The sequence below is a fragment of the Pseudorca crassidens genome, chromosome 17 (genome assembly GCF_039906515.1).
Source record: "Pseudorca crassidens isolate mPseCra1 chromosome 17, mPseCra1.hap1, whole genome shotgun sequence".
Lineage (NCBI taxonomy): Eukaryota > Metazoa > Chordata > Mammalia > Artiodactyla > Delphinidae > Pseudorca > Pseudorca crassidens.
Window position 1 is genome coordinate 11,719,929 of NC_090312.1, and position 12,135 is coordinate 11,732,063.

General features: G+C 43.0%; 1 long non-coding RNA gene across 1 annotated transcript in view; it reads right to left on the reverse strand.

The window, feature by feature from the left end:
* The window catches only part of LOC137209855 (uncharacterized), a 46,864-nt gene extending 34,999 nt beyond the window's left edge, over nt 1-11,865 (reverse strand). The window contains exon 1 of the long non-coding RNA XR_010936137.1: nt 11,440-11,865. This is a non-coding gene — a long non-coding RNA (uncharacterized lncRNA). The remainder of the gene's footprint in view (nt 1-11,439) is intronic.
* Between the last annotated feature and the right edge of the window lie 270 nt (nt 11,866-12,135).

The following is a 12,135-nucleotide window of genomic DNA, read 5'->3' on the forward strand; positions in this document are numbered from 1 at the left end:
TGTTCCCAGGGAGACACCTAACTGCACTGTACTGTAATTACTGACTTGCCTTTCTGTCTCTGTTAGCCTGGGAACTCCTCAAGAGTAAGTGGTATCTCTTATCTGGCCTTGTAACCTCTGTGATGGTGCAGAGCTTGGCACATTATCTGACCCTAGTGAATGCTTGTGGAGAAAAGAAATCAAATATAATTGAGCTGGGCATCTGCTAATGCTGTTCTTTATGTCTATCGCAAACTTTCCTTTTGCCCAAGGAGACAAACTGTGAGTAGAAAAGTCACCTTCAGGAAGGACACACTCACCTACCTACTTGTTTCTCACCTTTGCAATCAGTTGTACTGCCAGGAGACTTGGTTAAAACAGTGGCAGTCCATTGTCTGGAATGTTGGTGATCTACTATAGAACTGAATGTATATTATTGGTTTGTGGGTGGGGTTATGTAAGAGCAGTATTGGGCTTGGGGACCAGGAGATCCCAGTTCTGGTTGTGAATTTGACATAGATCTACTTTCAATTCCCTTGTATGAAAATGGTCTCTTTGTTCCTATATAGCCTATTATTTTAATCTTCAGGTAGGATATACTTTCTTGAACATTTAAGACTTAATGTATATTTATTCCACTTATTCAGCCAACCTAGACATCTGGGTGAAATGAAGTATTTACATATTTCCCCCAATTACCTTAGTAAGGATAGTACAGTTGCCTCCTTGTTTATCAGATACTCTACTAGCTTCTTCCGTTTCCAGTAAAGCTCATATTCCACCTCTTTCACTTCCCTAATGATTTTCAGAAGTTCTTTTCCTTTATACTCTAGGGAATTTAGAGAAAACACTTTGTTCCTAGTTTCCTTTGTTTGCATGGCTTTTCCCCTTCTTTCTTCCTGGGTCTCCTGTCTTCCCTCACACACACATCCATGGGGAGAACTCATCTCTTAGAAGCCTTGAATTGCCTTTAATGCTTTTGTTATTATTTCCTGTATGCTGAGAGGACTGTGGCTTATTATTAATCTTTTATTTCTTTTAAATTCCAATAGCTGTATTGTGGTAGGCAGTTTCCAGGATTGCTCCCAGTAATTCTTGCCTCTTGGTCTTCATGCCCTTATGTAATTCCCTCCCCTTGAGTGTAGGCTGGACATAGTGACTTACTTCTAAGACCTGGTTACACAGAGTCTGTAGCTTCCATCTTGTTTGCCCTCTCTGTATCTGGCTCTTTGGCTTCTTCTGCAGGGAGCCAGGTGCCATGTTGTAAGCTACTCTATGTGGCATGTGGGCCAGGAGCTGATGTCATTGGCCAGCAGCCAGTGAGGACCTGAGGTCTGCTAACAGCCAGAGAGTGAGTTTGAAAGTGGATCCTTCCCTAGTCAAGCCTTGAGATGACTTCAGCCTGGGCATAATTTCTGACCCACAAAAACTGTGAGATAATAGATATTTGTTGTTTTAAACCATTAAGATTTGAAGTACTATTTTATGCAGCAGTTGATAACTAGTATGTCTGTATTGCCATGCTAATGGGTGCAAGAATACAGGGGTTTCTTGTTAAAACCTGTTACCTAACCCAGTCTACTGTGTACTTTCTTTTTTTTTTTTTTTTTCTGAGTCAGTGTTATGAGTGAAATAGAAAAAGCTCTCAGTAGGAGACAGAAGAGTCAGAATCTAGACTTTATTCTGCCACCAGCAAGATAGTCTTGGTTTCCTCATCTGGAAAACTGGTGGTTAAAATTCACTGCACATTGACATCATCTGGAAAACCTTAAAGATTACTGAATAACAAGTCCTACCCACAGAAATTCTGTTTTGTTATGAAATATGACTTGAGCAATGGAATTTTAAAAATTTCTCTAGGTGATTCTAATATGCAGCAAAGATGGAAAACTATTGCTCTGAACCATTGGTTCTCAAATTGTGGTCCCCCTATCAGCAGACCAGCATTACCTCGTGAACTCGTTAGAAATGCAAAATCTCATGCCTTTCCCCATATCTACTGGATCAGAAACTCTGAGGTGGGACCCCGCGTCCTGTGTGAAACAAGCCCTCCAAGTGATTCAGATGTATTCTGAAGTCTGAGGACCACTGCTCAGTCTAGATGATTCCCAAGGTTCTTCCAGTTCAAAAGTATGTGCATCTATGTTTTCCTGCTCTTGGGCTCCATATAAATCTCTCTAACCCTAACGCTGTTCACTTAAAGCATGTGGCCTACCAAATTTCTAGTTATATGTTCCTGTCACCCAGAATTTGAAGATACAAGTTCCCTGCAAGCCTAGAATTTTTGATGCAGCAGTTGTTATTAGCCTGTTAACTGATGAGTTAACTGGTGAATGTTGCAGGGCTAAAGTTTCCAAGAAACCTAGTTGAATTTGAACCAGTCAGCAAACATTTTAATTCTATTGAGGGTACTTTTTCCTCAAGGTATGCAATTCTCACATCATAGAAGACTCAAGTGTGCTCTGAGGAGCCCAGAATCTTCTCACAAAAAAGTAGAAATAAATTAAATTAAATTAAATTAAAAAGTTGGAGTGCAGAGGAAATAAAAATAAATGACATAGCTATCGGAATATGAGGTAGATTCTGGGGCCCAAAGGACTGGCCAATTTGATATAAACTTCTAAGATTCTGCCCAGTTGCCCAACTTGCTCGCAATTGTTACTTGGCTTATTGATACAGAGAAGATAAGACAAAAATAGTCTAGGAGGAAACAGCTATAATGACTGATAGGAGGAGAGATGGCTTTGTTGATGATAAGACCAGATTTTTTTTTTTTTTCTCGGTACGCGGGCCTCTCACTGCTGTGGCCTCTCCCGTTGCGGAGCACCGGCTCCGGACGCGCAGGCTCAGCGTCCATGGCTCAAGGGCCCAGCCGCTCCGCAGCATGGGGGAGCTTCCCAGATCGGGACATGAACCCGTGTCCCCTGCATCGGCAGGCGGACTCTCAACCACTGCGCCACCAGGGAAGCCCCAAGACCAGATTTTGATGGATCGCTAGGTTGGTTAACTGCTATTTTCATCAGTTTAGTCGACACCTCCAACTTTGGCTAACTGTAGGAATTCATCTATTCATATTAGATTTCAGGAAGGAACTTTCGTTATGGGAGTTACTGTTTTGCAAGCAGTATTTCATAAGTAAAAAGAAAATTAATATTTAAGTTCCTTGATGGAACTTAGATGTGGATTAAATTGATATTTGCAGAGAAAATCTCTGTAATATGTCATCTATAGACATTATATCAGCATGGAATGCAACATTTTCAGGAATCTTTCTAAGTATCCTGGTGTCTTCCTTTTTAATGTGTATTTTCTCTTGTTTGTATACTTTTCTAATATACATACATGTATACATACAGATAGATAGCTATAGATATGTATATATTCCCTTATTATGTTTATACCCATTATTTGGTCCTCAACATCTTGGCTGTGTGATTAAGTTTGGTACAATAAAAATAATAGCTTCTGCTATTTGTCGTGAAACTGAATGACTGGCACTTGGCGCTAACCCAGGAACTTCACCTATATTGCCTCTAATCCTTATGGAGACCCTTCTAAGGCATTTATTATATTCCCATTTTATAGATGAGCAAACTGAGGCTCAGACAGGCAGAATGACCATCTCAAGGTAGTAAGTGGCAGATGTAGATTAGAACCTAAATTTCTCAGATTCCAAAAGCTGAGATCCGACTCTATATCCTCATCATTCAACATCATATTGACAAAACCTTAGAGCGATGAGTGATCTTAAGTCATGCAGTGCTCTCCTCCCCTGGCCACTGCATTAGTTTCACCTTCAGTCCCTGTTACCAGGGATAGAGTGATGGTTATTTACCAATTTCCCTATCCACAGGTGCTTTGTCCTCTATTCCCCCTTCTTCTGAGATGGGATTAAAGCCCAGGTGATCTCACTCTGGTGCTCCCATCTTAATCACTGTTTTCCTGTCCCCAGTCCAGAAAAGGGCAATCCTTTATTCAAGGTCACACCTGCAACTAGTTCAATATAGGCCTTCAACTAATTACCTTGCTCCTCTCACTCTATGACTTTTTCCAGCTCATTCTATTCGCTTGATTTGTGAACACATTCCCTAAGCTGGCCCTTAGTTTTCTCCTGGCTAACGAGCATAGTTCAAAATCCTTTGATCTTCTATCCTAGGACCTGTTTTCCTTACCTCTAATAATTTGTCCTGGTCTTCCTCATCACTTGAATGGCAGTGACTGAAAGTGGACTAAACCCAATACCTCTGTACTGTTTCAACCTCTGGAGAGACACTTGCTGCAGCAGCAGGTGTCCTTACACTAGTTGGTTCATTCTGCCCCCCATCATCATGGATTCCTCTATTTGAAAGGTACTAATTTGCAGTGCTTCCTAGCCTCCAGGCACAGATTAAATGCAGTTACACAATTTATTACTGGATAATCATTATTTACCTGGGGCTTTCCAAACAATAAACCCTAAATTGCATTCCCCAAAGGTCAAAAGCAATTTTTCTTATCCTTGCAAAGTGTTTAATGACTCTGTACAGAACAAAATATGTGCACATGAGGAGTGAGTGAATATGGAAAAGAACTGGTAATTTTGAAACGTGAGTTGATTAAATTCCCAATTTTTAAAAAATTCCATCTGGTCCCTGGATTTGTACAAAGTCTGCTCTAAGGAAACATCACCATGGACAACAGTAGTTTTATTTCTTTTATTATCACATTTAGATCATGTAGTTTAACATGCCCATGTGTCTTAATTTAATTTTTTAAATTGAAGCATAATTGATTTGCAATGCTGTGCCCATCTTTGCTGTACAGCAAAGTGGCTCAGTTATACACATGTAGACATTCTTTTTTTAATATTCTTTTCCATTATGGTTTATCACAGGATATTGAATATAGGACCTTGTTGTTTACCCATCCTATACATAAGAGTTTGCATCTGCTAATCCCAAGCTCCCAGTCCTTCCCTCCCCCACCCCCCTCCCCCTTGACAACCACAAGTCTGATTTTTATGTCTGAATCTATTTCTGTTTCATAGATAGGTTCATTTGTGCCATATTTTATTTTTATTTATTTTATTATTTATTTATTTATTTTTTTTGCGGTATGTGGGCCTCTTACTGTTGTGGCCTCTCCTGTTGCGGAGCACAGGCTCTGGACCCACAGGCTCAGTGGCCATGGCTCACGGGTCCAGCTGCTCCGCGGCATGTGGGATCTTCCCTGACCGGGGCACGAACCTGTGTCCCCTGCATCGGCAGGTGGACTCTCAACTACTGCGCCACCAGGGAAGCCCCATGCCATATTTTAGATTCTACATACAAGTGATATCATATGGCATTTGTCTTTCTCTTTCTGACTTACTTCATTTAGTATGATAATCTCTAGTTGCACCCATGTTGCTGCAAATGGCATTATTTCATTCTTTTTTATGGCTGAGTAATATTCCATTGTATATATGTACCACATCCTCTTTATCCATTCATCTGTCTGTGGACATTTAGGTTGTTTCCATGTTTTGGCTATTGTGAATAGTGCTGCTATAAACATAGGGGTGCATGTCTCTTTTTGAATTATAGTTTTGTCCGGATATATGCCCAGGAGTGGGATTGCTGGATCATATGGTAGCTCTATTTTTAGTTTTCAGAGGAGCCTCCATACTGTTCTCCATAGTGGCTGCACCAACTTACATTCCCACCAACAGTGTAGGAGGGTTCCCTTTTCTCCACACCCTCTCTAGCATTTGTTATTTGTAGACTTTTTAATGATGGCCATTCTGACCGATGTGAGGTGGTACCTCATTGTAGTTTTGATTTGTATCTCTCCAATAGTTAGTGATGCTGAGCATCTTTTAGCATGCCCATGTGTCTTAGGTCGAGCTGCTATAACAAAATACCAGACTGGATGGCTTAAGCAATAACAATTAGTTCTCACAGTTCTTGAGTTTGGAAAGTCCAGGATCAAGCTGCCGGCTGATATGGTTCTGAGTGATTGATACTCTTTCCCTGGTTGCAGATGGTTACCTTCTTGCTGTTTCTTCTCTGTTTATCAGAGAGCTCTGATCTCTCTTCCTCCTCTTATAAGGACACTAATTCCATTATGGGGAGCCCCACCCTCATGATCTCCCAAGGGCTCTACCTGCAAAGACCATCATGTTGGGTTGTAAATACCATCACGGTAGGGCTTCAACAGATGCATTTTGGGAGGACACAAACATTCAGTCCATTACACTATGGAATAGATGAGACTGAGGCTCAGCTAGGTGAAATGGCATGAAGGAAGGAAGCGTCATGTAGAGAATGAACCTCCACACCCAGTTGCCTCACTCCTAGTTAGAGCAAGCTCTTTTTCTCCTAGAATTAGTAGAAGGATTGAGGAGAAATGTTTCAAAGAGAGGTGCTGGCCTGAAAAGGAAATAATGAATTCAGAATAAGAAGGACTTACACTTAGGTTTCCTCAGACCTCCAACTGGAGGACACCTTAGAGCTGGAATAGCAGATGTGGAACAGGTGTGCCAGCCATTCTCCTGTCTCATGCCTCTGACAGCCGCTGCTCAAACACCCTTTGTTCTCCATCTCTAGGTAACCTCAGAATCCTTTTCAACCCAATTCTCTAGTTATTGTTAGGCAACAATCAGTAAATCAGGGTTTGAGGAAGAAAACACTGTGTTTCTGAATCAACCCCTACACACAATTCTTTATAAACACTTGCTCCCCATTCTTCCCTCTTGGTTCCTTGGAAGCCGCCTCTGATGTCTTACATTTGCTTCTGGGTGGCCACAGCTGGCCTTGAGCCTTTCACCTCATGGCCTCCTGACCTCCCAATCATCATACAGTCTCACTTCCAGTTTTGAGGACGTAAAATATTCATTCCCTTTGGACGAGTCACCGCCCTCTTTACACATTCACATGCTCTGACATCACACCTGCCCAAGAGATGGAGGGACTCTGCCTCTCTCTCAACTTTTGCTCTCTGGTGGAGTATCAGTGAACATTAAAAGGAAGGCAACAACATAGCTGAATCTCAAAATCACTACACTGAGTGAAAGAAGCAGATGAAGAAAAAAATGAGTGTATACCATTTGATTCCGTGTCTACAAAGTCCTGAGAAATGCAGACCGATCTATGGTGAGGAGATACCAGATCATTGTTTGCCTGGGGATTGTAGAGGGGAACAGGGGGAACAGACGGGGGAGTAGGGAGGAAGGGATTGTAAAAGGGGAACAAGGAAACTTTTGGAGATGATGATCATGACCTGTCTTGCCTGCAGCGACCCTTCCACAGGTGTATACATTTGTCAAAATTTAGCAAATTGATCTTTTTGAGTTTTGCTTTTAAGCTCTGTTAAGCAAGACAGAGCAACATTTCTTCTAAGGCTAATTTCCCCCATTACTGAGGCAAAACTATTCCAAATATTTTACCAATACTCCATGAAATATGAGATTTTCCACTCTGGCTGTTGGGAAAAAGAATTATTCTTGGCCCTTGTCAGCTGAGGGGAATGATTCCTCTACTCCTTTCCGCCCCCCTACCACCGCCCCGCTGGCCTCAGGGCTTCTCCTCACATCCGTGTGCTGATTAATACTCAGCTGAAGACTCAGACAGAATCTTTGTAGATCTCCAGAGCTCTGCCTGCGCTCCAGTTCTCTGTCCTCTAAACTCCAGCCATTTTGGTTTCCCCACATTCTCTGCCCCATCACCTCAGCTCAGGGTGACCACCGGGCTCCTCGAGGTTTCTCCTTTCTGCGCCGAGGCTTGGAAACGCTGTCCAGTGGGCTGGGGCCATGGTACGGCTGGCCTCAGTTACCTCGCTTCTCTCATGGTGCCTTACATTCACTGTCTTGAAAAATGCTGTCTCATATATATGTTGGTTTCAGGTGTTTCAGGTGGGAGGGTAAATCTGGTCCCTGTTACTCCAACTTGACCAGAAACATACACCTCTTTTCTCTTTGGACTGATGAAATGGTTTGGATCCTTTGAAGAGGCATTCTTTCTGAATTCTGCTCCCCGAAATTGCCTTTAAATGGCAGTCTCTGGGGTGCTTCCTCACTGGACTGATAGAACATCTTTCTTCTTTCCTGTCCTCATTGGTTAGAGAAGAACACTTGGGCGTTGCACTAAAAGTCTCCCTTCTCTTATAACTGATGGTATAAGGCAGTGTTTTCAAACTGGAGGCCTGTAGACTAAATCTAACCCAAAGACGTGTGTGTGTATGTGCACAGGTCTGTGAGTGTCTGTGTCTGTGTGTCTATATGTATTTTTGTGTACACAGTGCTTAAAAAAAAACTGAATTCGTTTTCAGTGTTGAAGCCCTGGAGTTTTCCTGTGGATGTCTGGATGTCTGGCTTCTCTTGAAAAGTCAGAAGACCTGACATCTTTGACTCGTGTTCCCACATAGTACCATTTGTCTAAAACGCATTAGCAGCTGTCCCTTTTTGAAGGGCTACACACTCTCCACCTTGACACAGGCCTCCTCAGGCACCCACCCTTCATGTCTGTTACTCAACTGGTCCCAAGAGGCATGAGGCTTTGTAGCCCCCCCGACCCCCACCCGTGGAGGCCAAGAGCAGAAACTCTGGAGTTCAAGGGCTACTGGTCCAAGTCCCTCCTCTGGCACTTAGGTGACTCAACTGCAGTGCTTTCCCTGCGTGCATTCTCCTGATGCTACGGAAGCGCTTCTCGATGCTTCTACACCCCTATACTACCCTCTACTCCCTTCCAGATCCTGGCTTTGCTGCCTTACACGTTTTGCTCTGTGTCTAGTCTGTACTTTGGCTCCTGGTCCCAGGACCATCTGCCCTTTCTTTTCTGTTTCACATCCAAACTTCCTTTAGAAAAGCTTTCTGATGGATTGAGTAAATCGTTAGTATCCCTTTTCAGCAAGAGCTTTGTTTTTGTTTTTTTGTTTTTGCGGTGCGCAGGCCTCTCACTGTTGTGGCCTCTCCCGTTGCGGAGCACAGGCTCTGGACGCGCAGGCCCAGCGGCCATGGCTCACGGGCCCAGCCGCTCCGCGGCATGTGGGATCTTCCCGGACCGGGGCACGAACCCGTGTCCCCTGCATCGGCAGGCGGACTCTCAACCACTGCGCCACCAGGGAAGCCCTCAGCAAGAGCTTTGTACCAAGAGAACTCAGAAGCCAGAAGCCACTGTAAATGACTCTTCATGGTCAAATGTCTATTTTTGGGTCAATCAGCCTTGTTCATAGTATCGAGGATCATATGATCAACTTTCTTCAGAAAAGACTGGCTTGCCAGGTATTTCGAGTGGGATAGATTGCTCTATGCTACTGCAGCTAATTTACTTTGAATGCTACCTAGGACATAGAAAATGCTCACACAGTAACTTTACAATAATAGTGATAACAAAAGTAATCATAATTACAATAGTAAGAGCTACCCTTTGTCGAGTACTTACTGTTTTTCAGGTGTCATATTAAGCACTTTACACAAATTAGCTCATTTTATTCCAATAGTAAGTGTAAGAATTATGGACTTTTTTCATTTAAAATAACAACACTCTCAGAGAGGTTAAGTGGCTTTCCCAAGCTCTTTTTAGGATCAGGAATGAAATTCAATGCCAGATAGGTCAGTTTCCAAAACTTTTTGCAGTGAGGCACAGAGAGAAAACCAAGGACCATCAACGGGGGGTGTGTTACTGGGAACAAAACCGTGGGGTAGGACTTATCATCCTCACGCTGTAGAGTCCTCTCGGGGAAACTGGGGGGGGGGGGCTTCCAAAAGTGGAAAGGGCAGGAAGGGCATTCAGTGGAATCAAAGTGGCTCCCAAGGAAGGCAGCAGTTTTGCATCATGGAAAAAATGCAGCTTTTGGTACCAACAGACAAGGGTCCCAGCCCTGCCATTTACCTGTTGCACAACCTTATGAGAGTTATTTAACCGCCACGAACCTCAGCCTCCTTTCCTTAAAATAGAACACTATCGTGCTGCAGTGTTACAAGGTTCACTTAAGGTGGTCTACGTGAAACTTTATCAGATAGGGTGCTCAGTAACAATAAAACAACAGTTTCCTTTGATGGACTGTTTGGAGGGTTAAAGAGGGTAAGACATGTCCATTTCCTGGGACATAGTAGACACTCAGTAAACGATAACTATTGGAGTTCCACAATCCTGTAGCTGTAATTCCGAAACCCAAAAGGCTCTGAAATGGAAAATTTGGTGCCAAAATGAATATGGGGGCAAACTCTGACCTGAACTGAAGCTACTTGTAAGTCTTCTTATACCAGTTAGATTTGGTATCGGGGTCCCGTGAAATACACAATATACAACATGTCATGTCTCTAAGTTCTGAACATTTCTGAATTCTGAAACTCCACTGGCCTCAAGGATTTTGGATAAGGGTCTGTGGACTGCTCTTATTGTTATTATTATCTTATATCTGTTTCCCTCGTTTTGTCCCTGCAGAAATAGCAACCCGTCTTGTTTTGCTTGTTTTCTCCAACCCCTAGCCTGAGCCATGGTTGGTAATTTATAATGTGTATTGATTAAATGAATGAAAGAATGATAGGGTCTTGGTAATGAAGAAAATAAAAAAGGAGTTCCAGAAACAGAGAGGAAGGATATGCATTATTTTCCCCCCTTCTTTTCTTAAGTCTTTTAATGGGTTCGAGCCTTTTGAAGGGCCCACATCATTAACCAGTGGAGGAAGGACTGGACGCAGCCCCAGAATCCTGAAAAGGCCGTTGGAGGAGTGGAGCTGGCAGCAGTGCCGTGCTTCGCGATTCTGTCAAGGAGCACAATTGCCTTTTTTGGAGGGCTGGCTCAGACACAGCTAGCGTTACAAGCTTTGCAACCATAATGCAAGGAAAAGCTGGGAAAATCCCACAAAGTGAAATTGTATCTGCTTGTGGTCAAGTTGGGACTCCAAATTTGGACAGTGGAATTTGGTGGGAAAATGGGAAATGCATCAGGGGTTACATACTAAGATTTATCACTACGGCAAGCAGCTATTTCCAGAGAAACCAGCAAGTTGTGGTAATATTTCTGTGAAGGAGGAGAAGGGGGGAGGGACCCGCAGCTCACTGCCGATGTGATCAACCTGTTAAAAATCTTTGAACAAATGGAAAAGTCAAAGTTGTTCCATGATACCTTTCAGATCGCTGCACACCAGCATATATATGAACATTTAAAAAGCATGAAACCAATTGATTAGAACATAAAAGACCAGAGGCAGTCAAAGCAGTTGCACTAAGTGCCAAAATCGTATGTTGCCAAGCTTCTGTTTAAAACTATTTAAATGTATCCCAAGGAGAAAGTTGGAAGCCAGAGACGGCCAGCTCAAGCTAGGGCCAGCTCTTAATTGACTTCCCGGGGGGTATTTTAGATAGTGAGGCCATCTGAAACCTGAAATGTAGACCAGCTCAGTCGCCTCCAGCTTGTGATGTTGGATTTATCAGGTAACCTCTCTCAGCCTCAGTTTTTAACCTGTGGAATGGATTTAATCTGTAGAATGAACACTTACCCCAGTTCTTTAAGGGCAAATACGATCAGGCATAGGAAAGACCACTGTCAAAGGCTGTTCGGGTGTTGTGGCCAAGAGAAAGCTGGGGAAGCCAACATCAAAATAATCTGTCTTCTGTGTTAGAAATGTCCTCATTTTCCGTGCGTTGTTAAGCCAGGGGTTGGCAGCTCAGATGCTGGCTGAACATGGGACACAGCATTTAAGAATAAGGATTTATCACACAAAATTCTGGAACTCAGGGTTCTGTTGGAAGACTGGAAGCTCTGGAAACACTGTTCCTCATTCCAACATAGCAACACACAGACTCAGTGTCCAGAAAAAAATGGGGGCTGGGGAATGGAACAAAGACTTTGGAAAACCCCAGAGAGCATGGCTATGCATCAGAAAAATCCTGAGCTAACTGGATTCATCCTTACTCACTCACATCATCTGCTTAGCCCTGGAGAGCATTTGAGACTTTGACCCTTGCCTTAAGGTACTTGAAGAGCTCAGTTAAGATGCTAATGATTTTGGAGAGCATTAAAACATCAAGCAATTATGAAGCCCAAACACCCTAACTGAAATCAGTTGAGTAAAAACATCTGGTAATTTAACAAGGCTAGCCACAGACAAAGGAAGGAACAGAAAACCCAAATTCTACCTGGGGACTAAAATGGGCTGAAGGTCAAGAATTTTTGTCAGTGGCCTATTTAGGAT